Here is a 17,811-nt window from a genome sequence, read left to right as displayed (position 1 = left end):
GCGATTAAGGGAACATGCGGCCAACCTACGTAGTGATGGTTTTTCGCACATTTCTCAGCACTGTCAGAAGTGCGGCTGCGCGCCTCAGTTTAACCTCACTAGCATTATTTCAAGGCATCATGATAAGACAACTCGGGAAGTCATCGAAGCATGGAACATTCAAAATAAAAAACAGTCTTGTATCAGCTGTCCCTCTATTGCACTACAGGATAAAGAAATCCTGTACCTGAATGGTTAACGTGTTCTGGTTTTTGGTTATTGTTGCGTTGTGTGTGGCCACGTGTGTGTATAATTCTGCTCTGTGATGTGGAATAAACCTTAGTTGTGAGTCGGCGCTTGTGTACGTGTGTTCTTTCGTCTGAAATAAATGTTTAATGTGCTTTTGGGAGGTCTTTATTTCTTAATGAAGCTTATTTTCTCCTTGACATTGTTTAGTACATAAGGTAAGGTTTAGTACACAAATGTTTTGCGCGCACATTTTGTATCCATTTGATTCTCGCGGATAAACTGTCGGATATTGACCCGCATAAATTGTACTCCGTGTAAACGCTACAGGCTGACGCCAAGCATTTAAAAACCTAGCGATCGGGAAAATACATGTAGACCTTCAAGAAGCAAAACTGGCAGTCGAGACAGCGGAGGTGGTATGTATCTATTTGTCATCAACAAACAGAAAATTATGATCACTGCTGGTTCCCTACAAAAGCACGTTCTAGCTATCACCAGCGGAGGCCCAGTGTAACTCAACAGCAACAAATAAAACTAAAGGTTACAAAATAGTAATTCTCCAAGGTAAATAATTGTAGTTCATGATCTTTACTCTTGAAACTTTTGCGCTCCTAATTTTAATGCTTCGCCCTTCAGGCTAACCTTTCACTTTTTTCGCTTGTGCGTCAAACTGAGCCTGGGCACATCTGAAAGTGGTACAAGTATTGAGTGCAAAAAAAAATTACACCATCTTCCCGAGGGGAACCATGGGCTGATGCGGAGCATCGCGGTCGTTATAACGGCGTTAATTACGTTGTTATTACGGCATTATTAACGTTGTTAACTTGGTGTTATTACGTTTTTATTACGTGTTAACTTGCGTTGGTCACCATCACATCGCATGAACGCCGTTATAACGACCGCGATGCTCCGCATCAGCCCATGGTTCCCCTCGGGAAGATGGTGTAATTTTATTTGAAGAAGAGTAATGAAATTGCGTAGACGAAGGTGAAACGGTTAACGAATGTCTTTATTGAGCAGCGTCTATTTGAGGTGTGCACTTGCTTTGAGTATGATGGCTTTGTGGTAGGTGAAATGAACTGTGAGTGGATCTCGTAGCAGTGGTTGTATCTTGAAATTGCTGAAGACGTGATCGATGCATGTTCCGTGAATGGTAGTTGGCTGTTTGCGGTCGTCGTGTGATGCGTGTTGTAGCGAGTGGTGTGATCACATGTACTCAACCATCCAATCATTCTTCATGATGTCGACATTAAAGTCGCCAATGAGCATGAAAGGTTGTGTGTCTGCGTATTGTTGGTTTCGGTATTCACCCATGGCCTCGTCGATGTTCTCCTCCACGGTTGTGCGTGAGAGGTTGGGTGCGAGGTACATTGTCATGACGTTAACGCCGTAGACGCTAGCGGCACAATGCTCGCCGTTGCTACGTTGGTCAGCAGTGGGGCGCAGTTCTAGGTCCAGCGCGTTGACGGAACGTTTGTCGGAACGCTTGACGTAGATTTCCACACCACCCGCAGGTCGTCCAAACCCCTGCGTACGCGCGACCGTAGCGTAGCCCGTTTGATTTATTTATGCTTTCGGGGTAGAAATGTTGAAATGGGTGAGCTGCTAACGAAATCAAACAGCTAACAAATCGGAAATGATAAACCATCAAACGTGCAGCTATACAACATTGTCCATAATTTTTTTAATCTGCAGCCCCTCCCCAGTCGAGGAAATGGGGGTAAGCGAAGCTTGGTGTGTTTCTTCGGTGTTCCTCGGAACGAATTGAACTGACGAGTACCACGTTGTGCTCGAACCACAACCGGTCACACACACTGCAGCTGGCTCCGAAGTTGCGGTTGAGAAACTTGCGTTGAAACCTGGCCGTCGCACCGGGGAAGTTGGTGCTAGCGTTGCCGAGGCGTGCACCACTGTTGTCGGGTTCCTGGAGGGCAAGACTACGCTGACGTTTGGCCTCAACATCGCGCTCCCGCAACTCAGGGTCCACGGCTCTTCGCTGACGTTTCGCCTGGGCTTTGGAAGCCCTCACGCTAGAATCGGCACGTCGACGACGAGCCCTTTCCCGAGCGAGTTTGTGGCACCGTTTCTCAAACACAGCCTGCTCCTCGGCGCAACGCACCACGCGCTGCGTTCGCAACCGGTCAACGAAACTGATCTGCGACGAGGGAAGCCCGGCGGAGCGCGCGCCAGAACCCCTTTCCTTCCCTTTTCCTCCCCGCGACACACCAAACGACCCCGATTGGTCGCGCGCGTCACGTGATCCGATGCCGGCGCAGCTTTCCCCGCGCATGCTCTTTTCTTTTTCTTTCTTTACCGCTTTCTTGTCCCGGGCATGTGCTGGGTATGTGCCACCCGCGTCGCTACAATGCCGCCGAAACTTGTGAGCCAATACCAGTTTCGCTTGAAAAAAGCGTATGTGAACAATACAACAGGGCCGGTATTTTGTAGCGATGCCTTTCCGATGCTAATGCCTTTTCGAGTTTCTCGCGCTTGGTCAGTGGTCAGAGCGACGTTATCAGGTTATCAACGGGATTAGCCGGCCGTGAGCGGTGGATGATAAAGACTAGCATAGAATAAAACATAACGCATGGCTACAAAATACCGGCCCAGAAATTTCATGAACACCTGCCTACGCAGGTGCTCTAGACGAAATTGTTTTTGAAAGAGCTAATGTGTTGTGTGCATGGACCGGAAGAAAGAGAAAACGTTATTGAAGATAAAGTAACGATAAGTAAAGCGTTAGTATTGAAGTTGACAGCGCTACAAGCGTGATAGACCAAGGACTTGCATACTACTTTTAAGGCAGTAAGCATTCTCGGGGGTACTTCACGAACTTTCCGGAGCTGCCTGTCTTTGTCTATCTATATATCTATCTATCTGTTTTAGCAGTTTTCCCGCCAACTTGGGTCACTAGTCCATGGTCTTGACTCTAATCGATAGCGTATCGGGCTGTTGTGCTGAGAGAACAGGGTTCGAAAACTTGGGTCACTGGGTATTTACCGCTTTTCAATAAGCCTCTTTCGCCCAAAATGGCCAACTGGGTATGTGCCACTGCGTATGTGTCCCCGCACTCCAGTAAAAAAAAGAAATATCCTTTACAATTCCGAATTTGTTCAGCGGAATCTAACACGCCCCACGCGGGGACTTCACGCCAGCGCTGCTAGAGGGCGCAGCATGTGCAAGGGAAAGTGCGAGAAGAGCCCGCCTGTTACATTGGTTCAATGCTAATCGCATTAACGTCGACATTCATCATGAGATGGATTCTGCCGATAGTTTTTACGTTTGAAGACAAGGTGGTCTTTGCTAACTTCACGCAGGTATGGTGTATCTGGGATCTTGGTATCTTGCAACTACATTAAGAAAAAAAGACGCCCATTCCGCGCCTCCAGAGCATTGTAGCGACTTAAAATGTATCAAAATATGGTTCTCAACGAGACAAGAAGCGAGAATTAGTTACAGTAGGTAAAATAATGGTATGGCTTTAATTAGCCCCAATATAGTAAACGTATACACATTGCGCCATAGACTGCGCAATCTCGGAAATCGGCCCACTGGGCCTCTTGGCCATAAAATGGCCCACCAAATCTCTACGCGAAAAAAGACAAGGTCCATGTAATTACGCGTAAAATAATTCATTTCTTAGTCCCAGGGATTGCTAATTGAGTGCCGGCTGCTACATCTGAGCATTCCCATGTCGATTTAGAAAGCCGCATACAACTCGCTCGACGTCATAAGCGATACGCTGCTTTAGTGACGCTCGACATCGCTAAGGCCAGTCACTGTCACAGATACTGTAGTCACCAGTCACAGATACTGTGGAGCGCACTTTTATGTCAACATCCTGTGGTGTTCCTGGGTACATATTAGCGTGGATTCACTCATTTCTAGGTGAAACAGAATTCTATTGCTATAAGAGCGGCTTTTCTTCTAGGTCTAAACAAATGAGAGGAGTATCAAAAGGCTGACTTCTTTCCCCGGTGCCTTTTCATAGTCTTATGAGCACAATGCCCCGTCATGAAGAGAAACTACTTTTGTTTATGCAGACGATATTGCGTTTTAACATCTGCAAAAAAACATCCACACACTATATCGACGACTACAAACTTACATTTGTGCCCTGGAGAGGGGGTTAGATGTTAGTCAATTTTTACTCAATTCCAGGAAATGTACCGTTCTCGTTTTTCCCATACATGACCCAGTGCACAACTCATTGTCTTAACACCTTCAAGACATACCCCAGGTAAAGTCTATTAAATACCAGTAGGGATTTATAACGCTTCTCTCAACTGGCGCCCACACATAGATGTGACTGGAAAGGGTACCCGGGCAATGGGCATTTTTCGTAGGCTGAGCAATCATCGAATAGGACTTAGATACATACCTAATGATATATTCTATGTACGTTCATCCCGTATTAAAATCTCGTTGCGTGCTCTTCTCTGGAGCTCCAGCCTGCCAGCCCCGCCCTCTGACCCTCTTAGAAAGAGAAGCTTTAGGCATGTGTCTAGAGCTTCCTAAATTTCTTGCAAATTCTGTTCTTTATCTATTGACCCTTTTCGCGGCGATCCCGTGGGCGCTGCCATGTTTGATCACGTGGTGACGCGTCCATCGCTTGCCTCAACTGCCTCCGTTGCCTCCTTGTTTACAATGGAAGTGTATGACGCCGGCGCGGCTTAGAAAACCTCTGTTTTCGAAAATATCGTAGACGGTGACTAGGTGGACGACACGAAGCTTTGATCACAGCTTCAGAGAACATGCAAGAGCACTTTCGGAGCTGATTAATTGCTATGTCCAAACGGCGCAAGCAGCATATATGGTTCTTGTTCTAAAAGCGGGGCTAAATATGTATTCCAAGATATATCCAAACATTCCGCTCATGAATTCAGTCAGGATTAGTGTGTTTTCCTCTTTGTTCTTTATTCGGCAAATAGTTTGAAGCAGTGGCTTGTCAGTTTCTGACTCAGTGAAGTTCCTCGGTGCGGCCACTATCTGATTATTTTCTGCCTAATCGCTCGCGGGTGTGCTCAGTTCCGATAGATTTGTTCTTGCTGCGCACAAGGCTTGAAACGAAGCTGTTTTGTACATTGTAATACCTCGTAGCAAATATATATTAGACCTAGTAACTCGCTTACTCTTGTGGACCGTCACGAAACATTCAGCTTCGACCATTCGTGCGTATACAGTGCGCATATATTCACGTGTGCGCCCATTCACTTATTCTTGATACGTCGGCGATAGAGTGGGCGTAAGTTTTCCTGCCATTTGGGACAGATGTGTATAGATAACGTGCAAGAAACTTACTATGACAGGAAGCGGCGCTACTCCCTTTGTCATTGTTTAACGAGCGGTACTCACTCTTGCCGGCGTACCGGGGCTGGAGCCCATTTTTTGAAGGTTAGTGATACAAGGTTGGCGGATGAGCAAATTTCTGCATCCTCGAAGAAAGCCGTACATCACGAAGTGCCGGTAACACGTTCGGACAGTTGCTGCAGCGGTCCGCGAACTTGGCCACACAGATTCATTCTATTCCTTAACATGCCAGTCACTATTTTTGCAGCGAACTTCTGCACACGTCTTCAATCAACATGATTCAATCTATAGCATGATTGGAGCACAGTGTGTTAGCGAAAACTCAGTTGCATTTCCGACAGCTGGTCGCACAGAAGAAAGGTAGAAGCGGTAATGGTTTTCGTATTCGTGCGCGGTCGCTGAGGAGACGTATGGCGCGCCGCCGTGAGCGCCATCTCGTTTCTCTAAAACAAACTGCTTCGCGAAAAGGGTCAATAATCCCGAGTTCCTCCTCTTTCGTGCCGGTTCCCTTATTTCACCGTGCAGACGTTCTTCAGAATTTATGAATAACTGGTACGACGTTTTAGATGCGAAGCAGCTTATGGTCGGGGCTATGTCCCTCCCTCCCTCCATCCGCCGTGCGGCGTCCGCACCCGCGCTGCGCATGCGCATCCTCCTCCTCTCCTTGTCTCATCTCCTCTCCTCTTGGCATTCCTCCTCTCCTCTCCGACGCTCCTCTCCTCTCCGGATTGAGCAACGAATGGCAACGCCTGCGGCTCCGCGCGCGATAATGCGAAGCAGCTTAGGTTAGAGGCGCGACCATAGGCGCTGCATACTCCGCTGGGGGGCGCCAATGTAGCTCGCGGTATAATGACGCGCGCTCCGCTCCTCTCATTCTCCTCCCGCAACGCCGCGATGAGTGCCACGGACAGCGCCAGCGTCAACGCCAGTGTGAGCGCCGTGGACAGCGCCGCGGATAAGAGGGCTCGAACCGCTGCCACGAAACGGCAGCGGCGACAGGCCGATCCCGAACTTCGGGCTCGCGTTGCCGGTAGCTACGTACCTCAAATCAACGGAAACGACGAACTGAAAACTAATGGGAACTTGCGTCGACCCCATGGCTGCTTTGCATAATACTCAGTGTTCCCCTACGGGAAGATGGCGTAATTTTTTCAAAAAATATTTATTTTCCAGCCCATTTCCCTCCCCCCTTTTTTTGTTAACTGGCCGCGATTACATACTCCGCAAGTTACATTCGTGCAACAATTACTTGAACCTTTGGACGTGCGCATCTGCGATGTGTCCGACAGGCCTGTTACCATCGATATAGGATCCGATGACATTTTTCCTAATAATACAAAAGTACTTTCCCATCGCCCTCTAGATGGTCTATGACAAGATTATCTGCAAAGCTTTCAAACAAACATTGTCATTGCGACAGATGATTTGCAATGTGAAGAAAAGTCAGGTGTGGGTATATATTCCCCGATTCTTGATTGGACGTTTTCTCTTCGGCTGCCAGATTTTATACCCATACCAATTTCATGGCAGTGGTGCTGGCTCTACTTAAACTAAGGCCATCAGCTACATCAGCCGAGATAGTCACTGATTAGTTATCATTGCGCGCATCCCTTACTGCTTCTCGCGACTCTTGGGTAATGAGGACGTTTCATTCATTGTTCCCGGGATAAGAAGTGTGCGTTAAATTTGGTTGTCGGGCCTTACAGGACTATTTATAAATGAAATTTCAGGGGCCAGATTCACAAAGCTTTTCTTTCGTAAGTGCTCTTTGCCATTGGCCGGCCGCGTTAGATAATAATATGTATTGCATCCTGATTGGGTGAAATTCTTTCTTACGAACAATTCTAGAATAAGAAGTTTTTGTGAATTCGAGCCCATATTGTCTAGCAAAGGCATCGATAAGTGGCCCGATTCTCCCGTTTTGTCCTTTGGCTGCTCATTTCACTGCTGCTAGATGTGCAGCAGTGACCGTGGGACAGTGTGACCTTGTGACAGTATGAGTGTCATATGCAAGCAGTGTCAGACTCCGCAATAACTAACTCTGTGGGTTACCGACATCTTCTATAGCCCCGGTACAGAGGTACAGGCCTGTGACTTTGGTGTTTTGCCAAACACAAAATGTCACAGGCCTGCGCGGCACACGCAGCAGAGTCACAGCGTAAGCTGTGTGGAGCGGCTCAAGAGTAGCTCCAATTTGGGCACCACGCACAACAAGGTCTTCGCGGCAGTCTGTTCGCCTCGTTTTGACGAGAACGATCTGAACTGCCCGCCAGGCGTCGACGGCGAGATGCGGCTTGTAATGCTCTCTGCACAGCAGTCTGCTGAGCCCGATCAAGCCATACAACTGCAGCTTGCATGTCGAGCGCGCTGCGTTTGCAGGCACATTAACTAGATGGCGCCACGATACTGGCGGAGGCTCGGGTCGTCTGCCCCTGCGCGCTTGGGAGCGTTTTAGGGCATCTTTCCGCTACCAGACAGCAAGCGCTTGCGTGGCTCAGCCATTCGAGCCCTGACTGACTGAGCCACGCAAGGGCTTGGTGTCGGGTAGCGGAAAGATGCTCTAAAACGCTCCCAAGCGCGCAGGGGCAGACGACCCGAGCCTCCGCCAGTATGGTGGCAGGTTTTTTTTTTTTTTTTTTTGTGAGCCTGACCGAAGGCCTGCACGACTACTCTTCCGGGAGGGTGTTTCCAAATTTATCGACGTAATTAAAGATCAGGAATGCCCCCCTCCCGGATTGGCTGACGAGGATTGAGCCCCTCGCAACTTTAAAAGAATTTTAAACCTGACATGACACTGCCAGCCAAAATGTGACTGACCGCACAACATGCATGCATGCATGCAAGTTTCAAAGTATGTGTGTATGCATAATTATGTATTTTCTTTGGCAAAAATTGTTGCAATTGGTGTCCACAAAGTGAAAGTTGCGGCAATAAAGGGAAAAAAAAGCTTCCCTGGCTCAGTGGTAGAGTATCCGCCTCCCACGCAGCGGGTCTGGGTTCGATTCCGCCGGGATCGAACATTTCGATCGCTTTCGATCAAAGTGGGTATTTTTTCGCATTTTGGGTGATAGCAGTTACGCGGCGGCGGCGACCACGGCGGACAACGACGCGAACCGAAACGGCTATTGGAATGAGCCCATAACAGCTTACGCTGTAAAAAACTTGAAGTGTCCATCACGAGGCTGCGCTGCCGATACCTACGTTAAACTTATATTTACACAGGTCTGGTCTGGTCCCCTCACCATTATGCTCAAGCTGTGGCGAAGCGGAGACAATATACTATTTATTGTTGTGTTGTCTTGTAGGAGTTCTTCTGCAATAAGAAAAAAGATTACTAGAAACACAATATTCACAATATTGACCTAGATTTATCTGCGCCTGTGGTCCTATCTTTTCGAGCCTCTATTTTTTTGTGCAACAATAGAAATGTTTGCTTGGCAATCCAAAATCATCTCATTGAATCTAATTGATTACCACGCCTAAGTGATCGTCCCCATTCCCCACCACGGCTTTTCCTTTATTTATTATTCGCCTATGATTAGTCTTTTTTGTTTATTTTACTTCATGGTATTCTTCTGGTTGCTTTCTTTTTTCCTCTGATAAAAATTTTAGTTCATAAGTTCCAACATTCACATTGTTAGTTCCCTGGTTTTTGTCCACCTAAGTTAACCACTCAACTCTTCTTGGCCAATCCCCCACTGTGAATATGCGCCACTACCACTCAGGTCAACAACAACAACGAGTGAATAATGAACACGAAAAAAGATACATGAAGAGAGAGAATAGGGAGGTGTAATCAACATTTATTCATGAAATCATTTTGAATCAACGTGTACGCCAACCTTGTCTTTTTTAGCGTAGATACTTGATTGTCATTTATTTTTTCTTCTAAAGTAGCATAACTGTCGCTGATAATTACAGAGCATAACTTTGAGTTTTTTGACATACACCAGAGCACTCACCATAAAGTTGGCTTCACCTTTGTCTCACCTTGCTTGCTTGCTTGCTTGATCCTCATCCGTGGCACTTACCCACTACGGGGGATTGACCAAGAAGCCGGCGGTTAAAGGTTAAACGGAATCGGGAGACGGAAAAAAATGAAAAAAAAAACTAGATGAAAAAGTAAATCAGGGTGAAGTATAGCGTTTATGATAATTTGGAAAGAGATTTACAGTGCAGAGACAGAATTAAAATCATTGTAATTGTATATATACAACAAAAAACTTTTGGTGGTGTTAGAATAATTTCGAAACAACAATTAGCGATTTAATGAGTTATCCAATTATTTATTTCGAGAATTAACTGGGTAGTCTTTTTGTGTCACATATATAGTCACAGAGGGCCACGCAGATGTTCCTGTGGCTAAAGCCCATTGAAGAAGCCCCGAAGGAGAGGATATTTTCAGTAGTTAGAGAAATACCCAATTTACGGAATGAAAATTCGAATTTCTTCCTCTGATTTCTAAAGCGACGACAAAATAATAGAAAGTGGTCAATGTTTTCGGGTTCCTGGCAGGTAGGACACAGAGGGGACGGTGCCAGACCGGACCTGTGTAGGTAAAAATTTAATGGTGGGATTCGGCAGCGTAATTTTGTTATGGATATTTCTAGTTTACGTGTGGGGCACCATTTATTGTCCCACGAAAAGGACAAATTAATTAAATTCTGACATTTGGATTTTCAGTTTTGTCGAATCTTGTAATAGGAAAAATTTTCTAAACCTAGCCGCAGTAACATAAGCCGAACTAGGCATGACAGACATAACTGGTCCATCAAGATATATCCGCGCAAGTGTGTCAGCCATTTCATTTAAGAATATACCGCGATGGCCTGGAACCCATACCGATCGTACCAGACTTAAGTTATGAGGGGTTAACAATTTAAATGTATTGGTTATAGTAGTGTCTGCAGATGAAGTGAGCGATGTACATACTGACAGTGAATCAGTCACTATAACCACTGTTGAGTAATTTCAAGGAAGTTTCCGCAGAGCTAAGATAATCGCTGCTAGTTCAGCCAAAAATATGGGTGTGAAATCCGGAAGGCGTACTGCATAAGACCAGGATAGTGATTCGGAGAAAATACTCACACCCGCTTTCTCTTCATTCATTGACCCGTCAGTCTGTACACATTAGGATTATATATTTCTTGCTTTCTTGTTTTTATTGCGATAGCAATTAATGGACACTTAGTAATAGTCGGACCACATTTTCCAACGCACGCTACACATGCAATGCTGCCCGGATCGGCAGTGCAGCGCTACAGGTGTGTCTCTTCGCACGCGCTGCCCACGGGAAGCGCTTCTCATCAACACCACCGTTTCACACGCGCCTTCTCGTGGTCATCGAGTCTCTCTTCATGTCGGTCTACTTACGCCGCAGAACACCTGCCTACTTAATCAGCTCATGTTTACTACAATTCATATTGCTAACAAAGCCGCTCACCTTACTTCGTATGACATTGCTGTGTTGCTATCGCATTCATTGCTTCGCCCTTAGGGCGAAACTGTGACATTTTTTTCTTTCCCGCCATCCTCTTAATAGGAGATTTCTATCCCCGATTCCCTTCCCTATGAAGAGTAGCACGTAGGCACATTTCTTGGTCCGTCCTCTAAGTTTCGTTTGTTACCATAAATCCCATCCAACAAGCCCAGCTTGCAACCTTAATTTTCCTACATATATGCCGGCAGAATTTTTTGCACTTCAATTAAGAGCCTTCTATCTCACCTTCTTGATTGATGGTTGACCAACGTATTTATAGAAGTAAAGCCCCGGCTTGTTCTTTGACGCATGCAGTTCCTTGAAGAACACATGTGTGACGGTGGTGATGGCTCTGCCGTCGATTGCGATCCGCGTAGTTTACGTGCGCTTCAAGCCATTTTTTATAGCATGTATGATATCACAGCTGCATTTAGCGCGTGTTAAGATACTTTCGCACCGCTCGTAGACATACCAGTGTCGATTGCGCTTGATAGGCTAAAGACTAAAGCCTGCTCAACAGCAACAACCAAAATCCTGCGCTTGTGTAGTCCAAGCCCTGCTCAAATCCTGCGCTTAATGTAACTCCAATCCTGCTCGAATTCTGCGCTTGTGTAGTTCAAGTTCAGCGCTAATGCAGCTCCACTAACGTAAAACCTGGCAAAGTGCGAAGCAGTCATGCACCGGTGTTTCTCTTTTGTTATTCTTGTACTATTCTTGCACAAGTGAGGAAGAATCGAGCGCTTGTGGGGTGGTGGCGCCCTTTCTTGCGCTGGGCTGGTACCAGACTGCCGTTTCGGAAGCGACTGGACTGGACTGGAAAAACTTTATTTAGGTCCTGCAGGACGCGCTTAGCGCGTAGCGGGCGTCTCCCACGTAGGGACCGACGGGGAATACCTGGCGGCCGCTTCGTGGGCCTGCTGGACGGTCCATTGCTGGTCGGCGAGAATGAAGGACACTCCCAGAGCATGTGTGCGAGTGTCGCCGTGTATCCGCACGAGGGGCACGTGTCGCTGGGGTACGCGTCAGGTTAGAGAACATGGAGTTTGGTGGGGTTTCTGCTAATTCCCGAATATCCCTGGCTCATACCCGCTTATCCAATGCAAGTATATATGCGCCACACGTGATTTTATTATCGTTAATCGTAATGTAACTGAGAAGCATGTGTAGTTGTTGATGTTATGACCTATCAGTCATGTTACTCATACATTCGTACCCTTCCATGCCAATTTTGGTATATACCAAATGAACGAGACGCGAGTTTTCGGCAGATCTTGTTTTTGCGCGTGACCACGACGACATGACATCACATTAGACGCCGACAGCCCGTGCCCCTAAAGTACTTCGCACTTAAAACAAGTGGACATTAATTTCTAAGTATCAGTCTATTTCGCTTCGTGATTCACGTGGGTGATTGTACTCGCAATATTTTTACGCAATACGTAATGAATGTTTTCGTGCCTTGCTATGCTCCTCGTGCGCTGACGATGACAAAACGTTTTTAGGCTTGGTTCTGCCGGGAACTTTTGCTGATATGATGTTTTAAATGGTACCTATTTTCTTATTCTTCTGGGGTTCCATATCAATCAACCTCCCTTTGTTTTAATGTTTGCACATTTAGGCATTTTTATTTGTAGTTCTTTCGTAATTTCGCGTTGTGTGACCTACCCCCCTCCTGGGTGTGTGCCGTGATTAAGGGATTCCGCATCAACATCAACAGAACGCCTCGAGCCTCGAACGAAGCTCGCGTGCTTGAGCTCGAGATAGAAGAAGCAGAACTGAAGCAAGCGTTTGGAAATGAACGCTGGTCTCGCGTCTGCCACTGGCGGCAGAGGATGCGGTCGAGGGTTCAAAAGCGGACACGGTTTCTCGGGTAAGCGCTGTATTATTCGTTTTCCAGCGAGCTCGGTGTATGATATATATATATATATATATATATATATATATATATATATATATATATATATATATGTAGATAAGCGCGTCCCGATAATGTCCCTTCAGGCTGCTTTTATATAGAGCGATGACTTCAGCGTCATCTGGTGCCAAGAAATCGGTGCAACATGCCAGCGAAAAGTAGAACGAAAGCAAATGGTCTCGTCGTCATGGAAACTGGCAGACAGTCCGCCCGCTTATCGCTCACAGGATGGGCGCGAATGCTTCTGCTTTGTCAATCGTGTTGACGGCAGTATACTCACCGCATATCGCTTTCAAGATGGAGGCCGCGCGGCCACGCTGAGTCGCGCCATACCCAGTCGCCGCCGGGCAGTGTGGTGGCGCTTATGCGATGTCATTACAGACCCCACATGGCGTGTTAAAGCCTTTAAGGGTGGCAAAAAATTTGGCGCAACCGCGTAGTATGTCGCATCCTCTTCAGTTGAACCGGTGTGTACTCTCCAACGAGTTCAAACGCAACGCCAAACATTACTATAGCTATGAGTGCTTCACCCTTCTTGCGAAACTGACATATTTTTTTAGGGGCGAAGCTCCTTAGGGTGTGGGTCTGTCCCTCCTTTGTAGTATGTAGTAGTAGTAGTAGTGGTCGTTGTCGTCGTAGTAGGTAGCCACGTCTACTTTTATGAAAAAAAAATTCCGAAAGTTGTGTCCGTAGCGCGGAATCGAACCAGGAGCCCCTCGCTTCCGAACGCGCGGCGCTAGCCACTACGCCACGAAGCGCACATGGACACACGCACCACGATGACAATAAATACCCAACATTAACGAAAGACTGCGCGTTTCTAACGCGTTTGTGCTAGCGCGTTACGGCCCGTGTAAGAAGCTGGTGTAAGACGCTGTGGCCTCTCCGCCTTACCCCCGTATTCATAAACGCTCCTCGACTTGACTTGCCACCGCCTTGGGCAGCGCGTTCGAAACGCGTTGAAGGCGGTGGCAAGTCAAGTTCAAGTCGAGGAGCGTTTATGAATACAGGGGTTATACTCTCTCAGCAGTCATGTGATGGCGTCGGCAAACGCGGTGCACGTTCCGGCATGTGTAAACGGCTGCGTAAGACGCTGTGGCCTCTCCCCCTTACTAGAGAGTACTGCACGTTTCTAACGCGTTTGTGCTAGCGTCCCCTTAAGCGGGAGATGGTGCAATTATAATGAAGGGCGCTGTTATAAAATAGGAATGACGTCACATATGGCGCGTGTCATTGGTGGAAGTCAATCGTTCGATTTAGTGCGGCGAGACTGGGCGAATTACACGGAAGATTCACGGTTTACCGATGATTCCCTCCGGAGCTTCGCCCACTCATCATCATTCACCCCGTGGATATGCGGTGAATTTTTTATTGTTAAAAAATCGCAAAGGTAGACTAGCAAGGCTCTGTCATTGTTTTTTTTTTACCACTTGGCCTTGTTAATCTAACTTGGCGAATGATTTTTTTCTCATTGTTGATTTTTTTATGATGAATCGTTGTCTCTTGTCATAAATATAAGCATTCCTCTTCAATAGAAAATTTGATAGTACAGCGCATGTCCTGTCTAAGTTCCTTGTCCCTGCTCTTTCGCGCTCTTTCTACGTTCTGCTCTTTCTACGTCGCGCTGCTCAGGCTATGAACACATTTCGACTTCAGGCTATGAAGTTGTCTATGCTCGCGATTCTTCTAGTGAACACATTTTTATTATTATTATTATAACCCTGACCGGGTTGAGGAACGAACATGACTTCCAAAAAAACATCTTTGTGCAGGCTTTTTCAGCAGCGGGCAGGACACCATCGGGGAGACAGTGTGGAAGCCGATACTGTGCTTAGCCATCGTCTTCCTGCTCCTGGCGGGCATTATTGCCTTCCTGCTGATAACGAAAGAAAACTCGTCGGGGACACTTCAGCACTGTAAGCTTCTGATGTGCACGGACCCGTACGAGGCCCTGGGAAGCCTTCTGAACTACACCGTAAAACCTTGCGACGACATGTACGCCCACGTGTGCAGCCGGTGGACCAGCAACGCAGAGCATGCGGGCTTCCTCCAGGAGTCGCTCGACTACTACCTGACCAAAATGCACGACATCTTCGAAACCTCAGACGTCAACGCCGTGGGTGAAGGGCTCATTGATGGCTTGCGGACCGGTGGCATCCTCTTCTCGCAGTGCCTGGCTGCCATGAAAGGCAAGGAATTGATCCAGAAGGAGTCCGTGGTTCTGATGCAGGAGCTCTTCCTTAAAAGAATAATTGACAGCAAGACGCCGACCGAAGCCGTGAGGGAGGGCACAGAAATCTCGTTCACGTTCAACCTGAATGGCTTATTGACCTTGCGTCCTCAGCGGACGGACACTACAGTGGTGATGTACGCGTTCAAGGGAAGCGCCGTGAAGACATCCTTACCAGCCACCGCTGATGTGAAGCAGTGCGTCAGCGACTTCCTTACGTCCACGGCCATCGTGACAGACGTCCGGACAGTTGCGAATGCTGTACTGTTGCTGGATCGCATCGTGGCGACGTACCATAGTCGCGCAAAATCTCTGCACAAGAAGATACCCGCGAGGCTACTTGGAGAAGTGTCTCCCACCCTAAAGGCGCTGGTCGCGAATCCCATGGAACGCCTGACTAAAATGTCCAGCTTGAGCGAAGGATATCTTCTCGTTCGCGACTACGAAAGCACGGTGGACCTTGTTCGTTTTTTCACTAGGCCTTCCGGCTTACACATTTCGTGGTACCTCGTGGTTCAAATGCTGGTTGACCTGCTCCTCTTCGACTACGTGGGGAGGTATGAGCTGAACGACAAGTGGCAGGCGTTGCGCGCCTGCTCCGGCGTCGTGAACAAGGCCCTGTCCCACGTCTGGTCATCCCTAAGCAGGCAAATGATGTTGAACAAGACGAGCCGCGACCCCATCACAGAACTGTTCGAGAACGTTAGGATGGAACTCACCTCCAATAACAGCTACCTGCACAAATTCGTGAGCGATACCACCTTTTCTCGATTGCGGCATGCCCTCGGGAACATCTCGTTCGTGTCCAATCGCGAGCTCTTAGAGCATCAACGTAAACTAGTTCTCGGGAGTAGTTTGTTAACGCCATCCAATCAGCCCTTCGTGCGCTCCTACGTAGACGTTCGCCAGAAAACACGTTCCGTGTCGCTCACGTGGCCACCGGGCGTTCTCTGCGACATCGCTGCAATCTTGGAGCTGGAATTGACTCCGTCATATAGGGACGAAACGAATTCGCTCTTCCTCTCCACAGCGCTCGAAATGCCTCACGTCTTCTACTCGGACGACACGGCACGCATGCTCAACTATGGTGTGCTCGGAGCTGCGGTGGCGAGAGAGCTGATCCTAGCCGTCGTTCCGGGTGCACAACTGGACGAGCGCAGGGCGCTCTGGACGTCGGAGGCGGCCCGGCAACTCCTGAATCGTATGAAGTGCTACGTGGACACTGCCGTAGCTCACCACAAGCGTAACGAGACCGACGACTTCAAGTTGGAGCTCTTCCCATGGCTGATGAGTGCGAGGGTCGCGTATGATGCACTGAGGAGGCACTTCCGTTTTTCGCAGCTCGACAATTCGACGTGGAAGACGGTGCAGAGGCAATTCTTTCTGCGCTTCTGCCTGGCGGCGTGCCAATCGTCGAACGCTACGGTGGTCAGCGCTCGCGACAAGTGCATTTGGCCGCTTTCTGGGAACCCCGCGTTCACCGAGGCATTTGACTGCCCCGATACCTCGCGCATGTCGCGTCAGGTGTGTCGAACATAGACGCTCCTGTCTGGTGGACGTTGCTTTATCGACGATATTATTAAGCTTTTTTTTATTTTTTTTTATTTAACTGGAGTTTATTGCTTGCGCCGGATTGTGTGAACGCAACTGAGCCAACCATACTTTCATAACTGCGACAGAGACGTTTTTAATTGCGGGCGTTATTTTTTCCTTATGGCACTTAAATCATTGCCGTTTATTCCAATTTAAAAACTTGCATATGGGTGTGACTGTCCGTAATTGTGTAGAAGATATAGGAACTGCCAGCTGAGTAGTGGTACGTCTTCAGCTCACAGCAAAATAGCTAATAGCGGCGAATTATGCTAACTCTTGCAAAACTTGCTTCAAAGTTCAGTTTATCATTGTTTGAAGTAAAAGTTCGCTGCGAGTGGCTTCAGCAAACTATATTAATGAAGATTCACTTCTCGTGAGAAAGTATAGCGAGTACCATAACGTGGTTCAATGGAATTTTTGTTGTTTCTGCTCGTTGACTCGCACTGCACTATATATAGTGCAGTGCCGAACGCTGAGGAAAGGTACAATAGTCGTAGTGACAAATCCGCTTATATCTCTTGTTTATATTGTGTTTATGACCGAGCAGAGCCACTTACCCACTCGGGGTATTGGCGGAGAACCTTCAGAAATGTATAGGAGAAATTCATTTTGAAATATGTCATGTATACTGTGCTTATTTATCATACACTACTTCATCTTTTATTAATATCATGCATGCCCTACGCTGCTTCATCGCCTGTGTGCGTAAACACCATTGTGCATTGCGTCTGGGGCCTTCGCCGATTTGTGTGGCTAGCCTAACCGCTTTCTCATGAATGAGGGTTATAAGATGTATTACCACCAAAACAACCTGGGAACGCACTTTTAAACAAATTTGCATTCTCTCTGTCTTTTGGCACTGGCTCACTCCCCCTCAAGTCGCCGCTATTACCGGGATCACCCGTCGGCTGGACGGCTGAACCGGATGAAAATAATGTTCACAAAACATCGTTCTTGTACGTCCCTTACTTGGTTTAGCATCACAGTAGAATACAGGCCAAACCAGCCGGTGTATTAGTGAAGTATTCTACGGGAATGAAAGAAAGTATTTTTCCC

This window comes from Dermacentor silvarum, chromosome 6 (genome assembly GCF_013339745.2).
Source record: "Dermacentor silvarum isolate Dsil-2018 chromosome 6, BIME_Dsil_1.4, whole genome shotgun sequence".
NCBI classification, from domain to species: Eukaryota; Metazoa; Arthropoda; class Arachnida; order Ixodida; family Ixodidae; genus Dermacentor; species Dermacentor silvarum.
This window is presented reverse-complemented; position numbering follows the sequence as displayed.